This window comes from Zophobas morio, unplaced genomic scaffold (assembly GCF_036711695.1).
Source record: "Zophobas morio isolate AGI-343-1 ecotype UQ-CSIRO unplaced genomic scaffold, CSIRO_AGI_Zmor_V1 ptg000011l, whole genome shotgun sequence".
Classification (NCBI taxonomy): domain Eukaryota; kingdom Metazoa; phylum Arthropoda; class Insecta; order Coleoptera; family Tenebrionidae; genus Zophobas; species Zophobas morio.
The window spans coordinates 7,739,483-7,751,513 of NW_026972116.1; positions in this window are offsets into that span (position 1 = coordinate 7,739,483).

Below are 12,031 nucleotides of genomic sequence, written 5' to 3' on the forward strand. Positions count from 1 at the left end.
GAGCGCCGGGGTGCTCTAAAGCCGGAGACACGGAATTCAGGTGGTGAGCCGCCGCGAAAACTCGAGAATAATAAATAAAACGGCAAGGATATTTTATACCCAAAAATAGGGTTTATTCCCTGCCACCAGCTACACGGTCTAAAATAATAAATCTTGCGGCTAATATTATACTAAACAATTACAAAACGGTTTTACAAAAACAAAGAATTAAACGTCCGGCATGGTCGTTCCTCCTGGGCGGCGACTTCTCTCAGGACGGACTCCTCTTGGCTCTGGGGGCGGCGACCTTGAGATCTGGAAATCGCGCGAAGACGGCACGGCGACCCGGGAGGGGAGCGCGGTGACGGTAACGACGCGTGCACGACGGTTTCGGCTTTTGACGGTGACAAAAAAAAAACGCGGTGACGGTGACACGGTTTTTCGCTCGGGAGCGGCGATTCCAAAACCGGTACTAAGACGGGCAGACTACCCAAATACGCCATATTTTTGTGTCGTAAATTCAACGCCACTTTTCCACCTTTGCGATTTACCACTTTGCATCAGAACGCAGTCTGCCATATCAAAACACAACGTAGGGTCCCATCTTGTTGACGATCACCGTTTATGGAGAATTTTTCAGATTTTCGCGGGGGTTTTCAAATTTTGTTCACGTGTCAATTTTTGGCGGAATGTTTGGGTTATTACACGACGAAAAAATAGACGGAAGAATAGAAAAAATGGACGAAATATAGACGCAAGAAAAAGAAAATGGACGAAAAAATGGACGCAAGAAATGAGAAAATGAACGAAAAAATGGAAATGGACGCAAAAATAGACAAGCAAAAATATCGCATAATCATAACTAAAAATTCCAAAAGAAAGCAGAAGTAAACAAGAATGAAATAGAAGAAATCAGAAAAGAAATGAAGGACGCAAAAACAAATTTGAAAAATATGGAAAATATTGTCGGACGAAATATGGTCTTAATGAAGCATCAGTTAAAGAGTGAGTTAGAAAAATCAATGGAATGTATAGAAGATCGAATGGAGAACAAAATGGAAGATGGAATCAAATCTAAAAAGCGCTAGGGACACCTCAAACGTGGGCGCCAGAAAGATCTCAAACACAACAGAGATCTCCTCATCAAAATGTACAGGAAAACTAAAAACACCCAGTACATTAGGTGATGTACTGACTGGGAAGAAAGGGGAGAAAAACTCATCGAGTACTTCAGCAGCGTACTTTCGAAACCCGAGAAGAACTATTGTGCTACGAGGAAAGAGTTGTTGAAGAATGTTAGGGCTATTGAACACTTCCATAAATATCTCTATAGACGCGCTCCACAATAATGCGGACTCTTTGTTAAGAAGACCGTGTAAGAATACTTAGAAAAGACTAAGAGGGGGACGTGGATATCGGACCGTTGATCAAATGGAAAAAAGGTGGTGTAGAATGGCCGGACCGGACGGAAATATCAAACGAGTCACTCTCTTTTAAAACGTTATGGTCTCAATGGAACTCCCTGCGTGGCGAGAAAGGATTGTTTAAACGAGCTTGGGAGAGTCCGGATGGAAAACATACCACCATGTACTTGGTAGTTCCGATCATCAGAATCAAGAAAGTACTTCGACAGATATACGGAGATTCTAGTACTCATTTTGGAATGAACTTGATTTTACTGGGTCCGTCGTCGAGAAGACGTCGAGAGCTGGTGCAAAAAATACGACCTATGCGGCGGTCAAGAAACCTAGAACTAGGGCAAGAAGGCCGAAGCAACAAAATAACGTCGCTTTCGAAAGAATTGCAGTTGACATAGCAAGTCCTTTCCCGGTGACCGAGAACATGAAGAAGTACATAATGGTCGTCAGCGGTTACTTCAGCAAATGGCTCGAAGCTTATGTCATACCGAACCAAGAAGCCATGATGATTGCAAAAATGCTGATTGATAATTGGATCAGCAAGTTTGAGGTCCTAATGGAAATCCATTCGGACCAAGGCAGAAACTTCGACTCAAACCTATTCCAAAGGATTACTGAAATACTAGGGATACGGAGGATACGGAGTACTCCGTTGCACCCGCAGTTAGATGGAATGGTAGAATGGTTCAATCGTACCATGGAAGAACGTCTTTTGAAGGTGATGGCCGAAAATCAGAAAGATTGGGATCGACATCTTTCACTGTTCCTAATTGCTTATCGATCAGCTGTCCACGACACGACGGGTCAGACACCGGCGCGCATAGTTTTCGGAAGAGAACTTTGTCTACCTTGTGACATCTTATTTGGCTCTCCGAGTGAAGAACCAAAGAAGGTCATAGATTACATCAATGACTTGAAGGAGAAGCTACTGAGCGTTCACGAAACGGTGCGCCACAAGATCAAGGTGGCGAGTGACAGAATGAAAACACGCTACCACCTTAAGGGTAACTCAGTAGGATTCCAAGCAGGGGATTTAATACGACTTTATAATGCCCGAAGAAGGAAAGGTTTTTGTCCGAAGTTGTCACCCGACTGGGAAGGTCCATACACTGTCGTGACGAGAATCAAAGATGTCGTTTACAGAATTCGAAGAAGGCCGAAGACGAAAATGAAGATTGTTCATTTAGACCGTCACGTGAAGTACAACAGTGACACCGTTGACGTTTTTGATCACGACGTTCAGAAAATCGTCCTATTCTACCATCCTCTACGGTACGACAACACTTCGACCGCTGTTCGACCATCACAATTCAAGCCGGCAAGTAGAAAGTTGTGGTAAACCAGCGCTCACTTTTATGTGAATAAATTGCTTCTTAGCCGGTGAATTCTTATAAATTACTTGTACAGTTGCGGCCCCCCAAAAGTGCACGACAATTTTCTCTATTGTAAATGTATCTTCAAATCATGGGCGCTCGAATAACAAAATTTGTCAAAATTGACATTTTGTTTATTCACTGGTAATAGCTAGACTTACATTAATTTAAAAATTCAAAAAATTTCATGACAATGAAAAATCGTGCACTTTTGAGGGGCAGCAACTGTACCTACGTTTATCCTCTCCATTTGCATACGGGAATCAAGGCAAATATTCGCAAGTTATGCTACACCCCCAAAAATTAAGACATGTTTACAGACAACCAAAAAAATAAAATAAAATGGATTTATGAATTTAGACAGTATATTATGCACCTCTATTATGCATAAAAGAACAATATTGCTTATTTGCAATACTAACTGATACTATAATGAATTCTGATCAGTGATTTATAATGTTCCCAGTAAATATGTGTACAGAACTTCAGAGCAAACGAATTTTGTACTTTCTAACATAAACTTTCAAAATGTGTTGTAAAATGTTGATTATTGTATCAAAATAAATATAGATAATGTGGTGGCCAAAATAAAGTAATGACAACTTTTGAAAGGACTTTTTCAAAAAGTTTTGTTATGTAAACTGGACTCAACTGAATAGGTATTCGTTGAAAATGGCATTTAAACGTCAATAAAAATTTGAAAGTTACACTGGGGAAAGAAAAGTATCCTACTTTATTTTAGCTGCCTCTGTATGTAAAGTTAACTCCTAACTTGGTAACGTACCTACCTCGCGAGTGACATACAATTGCTTTTTTTTGCTGTTAATTTGTAACATTTCTTTTTTTTGATTAAAATCATACATATGTTTTACTGTACGTCAAATTTATACTTTTTAGTTCCCGAGCATAAGCTAAGAACGTACTGTAACACTGTGGTAACAGGGTCTGTCTAAATAAACATAATTTTTGTTATGGTTCTGTTCAACTTTCCGGTAGAACCAGGTGTAATGTTATACTGTATTATTATATGTTGCCCGAATTTACTACGAAATAATGTCAAATATGTGGAAATTTGACTCCTTGTCTACTTTATTCTCTATAGGTACCTAGTAAGTGTTTTTGGGATTATGGAAACTCGCAGAGTAGAGGCGGAGAAGCCTAATACTTCTCGCCGCTGGGTACCAACGATACTTTTGCCTGCGATAATGCATACATAGTCCGACACAGGTAAGCAAGTATATATTTCCACACCTAAAATGCGGACAGTCTTTATCTGCAACACAGAAACAGAAATAAATCAGATATCCCAATTAGTACAGTTTTACATCTTGCCAAAAAAAATTCTGTCGCAGGGATGCCGTGTTGAAATTCCGATAGGACGTCGTAATCCGCTCCCGGGTTCAATAATGAAAATGTCAAACAAAAGAATTTGTAGTCACGACTAATAAAGATTCTTGCAATTTTCTAAATTAATATAAAGTTATTTAATTCAGGTCATTGATCATAGTCATTTGAGTTATTGCTGTAAATTAATGCTTGTTATTATTTTTATCCAAAAACAATAAGCTTCGCAATTTTTGGTCAAAAAATTTAACTGATTAGATAAAAAATTTGTGATTATTCAGTATAAAAATAATTTGTGATCAAATGGAAAAAGAACATCCATATTTTTTTTCTGTGCTATTTATTCGCGATTTCTTGTTTTCTATTAATTTTGAATAATCACAAATTAAACAAAGTCACACTACAAACTACAATATACTGAAAAAGATTTAACAAAGTGGAAAATGTAGTAGAAAAATCTGAACTCCAAATTCACTTCTTTATATAAATTATTTTAATAACATTTTTACCGTATCAACAATCATTTACATTAAGTACCTCGGATTTACAAATAACTGATATTTTTTACAGTTTCGTTTGTGATTTCGAAATTTGAATTCGAGAACGTACCTTAATTACAAGAACTTAAAAAAATAGTAAATAGTTCATATTCACTTGATCTCTCTGTTTTTTAGAAAATTGAAAATAGAGTTTCATACAGTTGTTCACCATTGGAATATTTAATTAATTTATGATCAATCGTGTTAATATTTCGAGTTGATTATTGTTGTCACTAAGCGTACGCTACTTGATATTTGATTAATTCTAGATCTAGATCTAGTTTTAATTATAATTATATAGTTGTATGGTTTTTTAAACACCATACACTAAAATTATATTCAACTACTGCATACAATACTGCGAATATTCAGCATGGCGGAATTGCAGATATGTGATAGATGCTGGACTTACTCTCACTACCATAATGTGTTCTCGACTTCGGGGTTTAATTTATGCGTTTTTGTCGGCGGTTTTCGATGCGTTTGGTGTGAACAGATAACGTCGGAGGGCGGAAAGAATTTTTAGCGTTAACAGATGTTCTCGTTTGCAGGCGGTTCTCTTGGCCTTGCGTTAGCTTTTGGTCGTTGGGGAGGATTTTTTTTGATAATTTACCGATCACCTTTTATGAAAATGAATCCAACGTTTTCTCGGCGTGTGGATTCGACCCCTGTGTTCACGACACAGACATGGGTTTTGGGAAGTTTCCGAGCCAGAACCATTTTAATCTGATTCCTTTACAGCTGATAAATTTATTTTGAGTTTATTACCGTTAAATATGACCCCGTTCTTTGATTATTGCGAATTTAATGCTTCCACCGTACTTTAAAATATGTATGGTACTATTTTCTCGGCGTTTAGGTTTACTGAAATGCTCTGATTATCCATTTTTGCTTTTATCTGACCACCCCACAACCGCTGATTTTCTCGTGAACAAGTGTTCGCGCCCGGCGTATTTCGCTAAATAATTAATTAAAGTAAAAATTACTTATCTCTCTTTTTGAATGTTTTATTTTCAAAATTGGCGTAGATTTAAGTGTATTATCCGGTTAGTTTTAGTTCTTCTTCATTTTCAGAGGAAAATTTCTTTGATTTTCACTGAATTTTTAGTTTTTAGCAGTTTTGACAGCACTTAGCAAGCGTGTAAATACTCAGTAGCAATTTCTTATTTGATTAATTACATTACTCGAATTCGTATCTTGCAGTTTTCGAGGTTTAGTTACCAGACACGTACTACTTTTATGTTTTAGAAGGTATCACACATATTTAGGGTTTATTAGGTTATTCTTAAGTTTTTAATCGCATGAAGTTATTCGTGGATTTTTAGGATTTATTTTAATTAGTTTCACGGGTTATTACTTCCCGAGCGTAAGCAAAGGAAGTATTGTAATCGAGTCCGTCGGCCAACTCTCTACTTTTACGTTTTCTCGATCTTTCATGACCCCTAGAAGACGAAGAAATAGGTCTCCCATTTCCGTCTGTCTGTCCGGCTGTCCGTCTGTCCGTCCGTCTGTCCGTCTGTCTGCCGTCCCGGATTTTTATTAGACAGATAATCTCCGAAAGTACTGGACCGATTGTTGTGAAATTTTGTAGTTATACCTATTAGGAATATCATGTAGATGGTAAAACGCTAACCAAAATTTGTCTAATCATCCCCACCACTAATGTGATGACGTCACTTCAAAATTGTACATAGTAAATGGGTTTTAAATTGTATAAAATAATATAGTCCTAAACATGTAGTTTACGACTCCGAATTGAGTTTTTACCCAAAACATCCAAATTTTTGGAAAAAAAATCAAAATTATAAAACAACATTTTGCAATTTAATTTTGAATCTGCTAATCCGAATGTTTTGAAATGTTGCAGATGTTTTAAGGCTATAAAGAGCATCATAAATCTTTACTCAAAACATATTTGGTTATCCCCTCCAAAAACTTGATGACGTCAGCTCAAAAGTTTTCCAAATAAATCCTATGTAAAATGTACAAAATATGATGAGTCTGTGCTTGTGATATATCACTCCATTCATATTTTTTGGATTTGCATATACAGGGTGACTCAAAAAAATTAGTGAATGCGCAAATTTATTTTACTGATTTACTCAGGAACTACAAAACTGAATGCTTTGAAATCTTGAAGGTGTTTTAAAGTTATCATAAGCATGGTAAGTTTTTGATCAAAATGTATTTGCTCATCCGCCCTAAAAAATTTATGACGTCACCACAAAATTTTGCTAAATAAATCCTATCTAAAATGTACAAAATATGATGAGTCTTTTCTTGTGATTTATCATTCCATTCATAGTTTTTGGATTTGCATATACAAGGTGACCCAAAAAAATTAATGAATGGGTAAATGTATTTTATTGATTTAATCAGAAACTCCAGAACCGAATGTTTTGAAATCTTGCAAGTGTTTTAAGGTTATAAAGAGCATAATAAATTTTTAGTCAAAATATATTTGGTTATCTTCTACAAAAAACTGATGACGTCAGCTCAAAAGTTTGCCGAATAAATCCTATCTAGCATATACAAAATATGATGAGTCTGTACTTGTAATTTATCATTACATTCATATTTTTTGAATTTGCATATACCGGATGACTCAAAAAAAAATAATGAAATCTACTGCGAAAAAAAAAACATAATAGACATGCAGTCGTCACGTTTCCGACAGCGAGGGAAGTACTGTCTAAACTCTTTAGACCAATTTTTTTATTTTCGTCGATTTTAAGATTTAGGTAATGGAACAAAAATTACATATCGCTTTTATCACAAGTACGCATGTTTTAGTTATGTAAGTTTAACCTTACATTTTATTTTGTCGTTTTCCTGATATATATTTATTCATTTTTCTCCTACTAAGATTGTAGTTTTTATCTTTCAATATATGTAGGTATCAAAATGTTAGGAGCGAGAGTAGAAGTCGGTTTCTATGACTGCAAAATCGGGAGAGAATAGAACATTTGCCCTCTAGAGAGAGAAATCGAATATTTGCTCCCTGGAGAGAGAAATACATAACAAATTTCCATAGACAATTTTTGTCATATCGGTCACAATTAAACAAAGAGAGTGAACTATTTATTTATTAACATTAAAAGTAAAAGATACTTGACAATTGTTACAATTAATATTCGGAATCATATTCAAACATTCTACTGCGTATTGATATCTTGCACTCTCAAGTTGACCAGGTCCTCACTTCTACCGGCACCCGCAACTCCAACAATAAGAGCAACCTACAGAACAAATGATTAAAATTTGATATAAACAATCATTCAATTCATGTTTTTAACTTGATCATGCGATATTGGTTGTCATTAGCAGTCAGTAAAAAACTCTCATTTTCATTTCTTGCCAAAACCTTTCTCCTTTTAGCCTGATATCTGTCAGAATTTCGTTTCAAAAACGAAACTAGTTTACAATACTTGTTTATATTCACGTTGTCGTGTACTTGAACACAAGCTTTTACCATGGAGTACTGAGCCCACACAGTAGAGGCTTTAAACAGTTTTGCCTTCTCGCTGCAATATGGCAACATTGCATTCTCTCTTCTCGCAGCACCACTCTCTAAATCTCTGATACGCTTGATCCTATAGTTTTCGCAATACAGCAGCTTCAGGAGCATCACGAATTTCTTGTAGATCTTCATGTTGCATTTTGTCAAAAAATGTTGACATTTTCGTTAAATTTTTAGTGGGCAAAGTGTTTTTTTTTGTCACATCACCGCGAAACACTTTTTCGTTCTAGAAAGTCAAAAAGACTTTTTCGTTCTAGTTTCGGAAATTTTGCTATATTTACATTTTCGTTAACGTTCAGTGTACTTTTTAACATCGAATGTATCGACCATAAAGTTGAGGGTGCTAACTTTTTTATTTTATGCTCAAAGTATGCCAATAACACAGATTTAGACACTTTTTGGATTTTCTTGGAACCGCACCACTCTTTGAATTCCGTATAGACAAGTTCGTATTGTCTTACGGATTTTTGTGGTAACTCATTTTCACTTTCAAAACCTCGTTCAGAACTCATTTTTTAATAAAACACTATAAAATTTCAGCTCCAAAACGAGTTTTTGAAACAACTTATTTTTATTGTTTGCTACGTTGCTATAGATCGTCTTGCTTCAAAAATTTACTTGATTTGATTTCTTTGCTTTGATTTTATTGGATTCTCGTAATTTTTCTTTGAGTTTCCGCTAATGTGGAGCTGTGCATTTTCGAAAAAACGTTGTTTGATACTTGATTGCGAAATTCATTTGCATTCTCGAATGTTTTTTTGCGAGCATCGCGAGCAAAAAAAACTGATTCTCATCAAAATGTAGCATTTCGCAATCTAGAATTAAAAATAACTATTATTGTTTACGTTTTTTTTTTTTTGTTGTCATGACATAGACTATTATGATTACTATTTTATCTGTATTTAATCATATCTTTTATCAGTTGAAAGAATGTGGAGGAGTCTCTGCGAGTGCAAAAAATTGTATATACGCCTCAGGAAAAACCATACATTTCCGAGACTAATAAAATTGTTATTTTAGTCCCTGTAAATCGGGACTGAAGTGGTTCTTTTTGACCCTAGGGATAGAAAGTGTTTCCATAACAACCAAACACTTTAACCTCGCTAACGCTCGGGTACTAATCTCCACTTTCGGGATTACATCGTATACTTTAGTCTTTTGGTATATAATGTACTATTGTTAGTGTTCAAATGCTCAGCCGCGATCAAACACAATTTGGGTACATCACATTACCGCACGATTTCAGATTATGGCACGATTTATCGTTTCATAGAGGTGCCATAGCGACGAAGTGGAACACCTCAAGAATTAGCGTGATCTCTTATGTTTCTTAAAAACAAAGTAAAGCAGTCAGTTATTTTGTATTAATTTCTATTTAAATGTAAAATACACAATTTGAGTTTCCGGTAATTGTAAATCCAGAGGTGGCGGTTTTGATGGTAGATTCGCTTCTTGTAGAATTAAAAGTGTGTAGTTCTAATCGGTGATCCAACTCCCACTGATGATTCAACTGTTTCTTTAATTTCAACCGATAATCCAAATGTTCGGACAACTTACTTTTTATTTTTTATGGAATCTGCCACATATGCTTTTGCAACGGTATCACTTTTCCAGTCGTCGTGTCTTTTTAGGGTCCTAATACCGGCAACACTATCCTAAAGAATTGTGGCAGACGTCCTCCGGAACGAGTGCCCCGTGTACATACCCGTTAGCATTAGGTAGCTTGAAGTATCCTGCTATTTTTCTCGGAGTTTGTCCAAATGTATTGATTCCTACGGGATTACAGGTGCATTGATTGTTGTTATAACACAAAAAAAAACCTTTGAATTTTAACATATTTTGGTCGCCAATTCCTATATGTTTTAATCAATGCAATATCATCAAATCTTCCAGTTTCATTTAAATGGTGAAAATTCTTGGTCTATGTGTTTTGGTGTATTTAATGTGAACAACTACAACCGATCCTTCCTCTTTAACGTCGTTTATTATATACAAGTTTTAGAATTCTACGGTTCTGCAGGCCCAAAAAAAAAACTTTTGACTTTTCTGGTATATAACCAATTGAGCGAGTCTTCAGGAAGGCATTCAATTTTGGGAAACTGCCAATATCTACGTTATTTTTTTATTCGCAGCATACACTTTATCTTTGAATAAGCACACCATAATGATGAAGCTTTGTATGTTTTCGACTATATAATAAAAAGAAAACAAAATTAGTATCAGCGTATTTAATTACCTACTGTTTCGTAATACCTGATCCAAAAAGTAGGCAAGTAGAACTTGTTCCGTCACAGTGTACACTTTTTGCTGTTTTCAGCAAAATGAAAAATTTTCAAATTTTTTGGCATACATAGTTCCGGACTTTTTTGGAATTAAACTTTGCTCAGCTTCCGCAGCCTGTTGGCTAATTTCATCGTATGATGAATTATTGAAAAAAGCATGGATTGCTTTTGTAGTTTTATTCAGGTGAGAATATAATTCATGTATCACATGACCTCATTTCTTCCAATAGAATTTGTTCATGCCCTTAGTTACATGTCTATCACAGCGATAATAATTTTATTGCCTTATTGTGGTCTGTTGCTACCTAAATTTAAAAACTGTCAAATTGACAAATTTTAGAATTTCATAAATTTTTTTGTCTTTTATGGCTTGCCAACGTTGGGGGCAAGCTCAAAACGACGAAATCAATTCTATTATCAAAAAATGTGTTCATTTATTATATTCTCATGTTGAATATAACTCGTGATATGATTAATAATCGAAGATATGGCTCGTGAAACCGAAGCAGCACATTCAACGAGTGCTTCGCACTCGTTGAATCTGCAGCTCGGTTTCACTCGAAATATTATCGATAATAACCATATCACTTGTTATATTATAATTGAAAGTAAGATTTCTAGAAATTAAAACTGATTTTTCTATTACCGCTACTTCGACCACAAAATGAAATATGATATTCGTTTATAATGCACGATTATGGCACTCGTGAAATTATCGCATTCGTTTCGCTCATGCGCTAGTCGCTAGACTTTCATTCGTGCCATAATCCTTTGCACCAGTGGCGGCTCGTCAGATGAGGCAAGTGAGGCGGCGCCTCACAGCATATATCTTACGAACAGATTGACTTAATTTATAATTAAAAAAGAGCTTTCAATGCATTTTTAGTTACAAAAATATGTTGAAATGACAAATCTGTACATGATTTTTTATTTTTTACACTTCCTGCTAACATTTTCCGTTGAATACCGTACGATTTATGCCCCTCGTTCTTCAACTGAAGCGGCCAGAACGTCGGTTCACTTGAACCAGCGAAGCCCAATCACAGACACGGATTTCCATGGCTCAGCTCCTATACTCATATACAAGAGTTCGCTCGGAACTGAGGCGATATCTTCGGTGCTTCTCGGCCAATTTCGGCGTACTCATTAAACCATTTTTCCATTTACTTTACAGAACGGAAGGGTTGCGGGGTGCGTGGGTAATTAGCATGAACGTGAATAAAAACCCACGTGTTGGTGTTTTGTGTTATTGTCTCTTTCATAGGTACAGGTGAGTGAAAAATGAATCCCGAGTACGACATCGTCATGTTGCTTCTTGAAACGCCGTTTTCACGGAGAACCGAGCTAGGACGTCGGCAAATTTTGCTAAATATCGAGCAGTCAAAACGGTTAATTCATTTAACTGCCATTGATAAGCGACAGTATCGTCAGTACTCCAAGTCTTTTAAATCAACTTGGTACCTACGAAACATATACCTAAATGGCTCTGCCGTAATATTTACATAACATCTCGGGATAGATATAACGATTTAAAGAATTTCATCCGAAATGTAAAGTTACATGAAAGTTCCAAAGT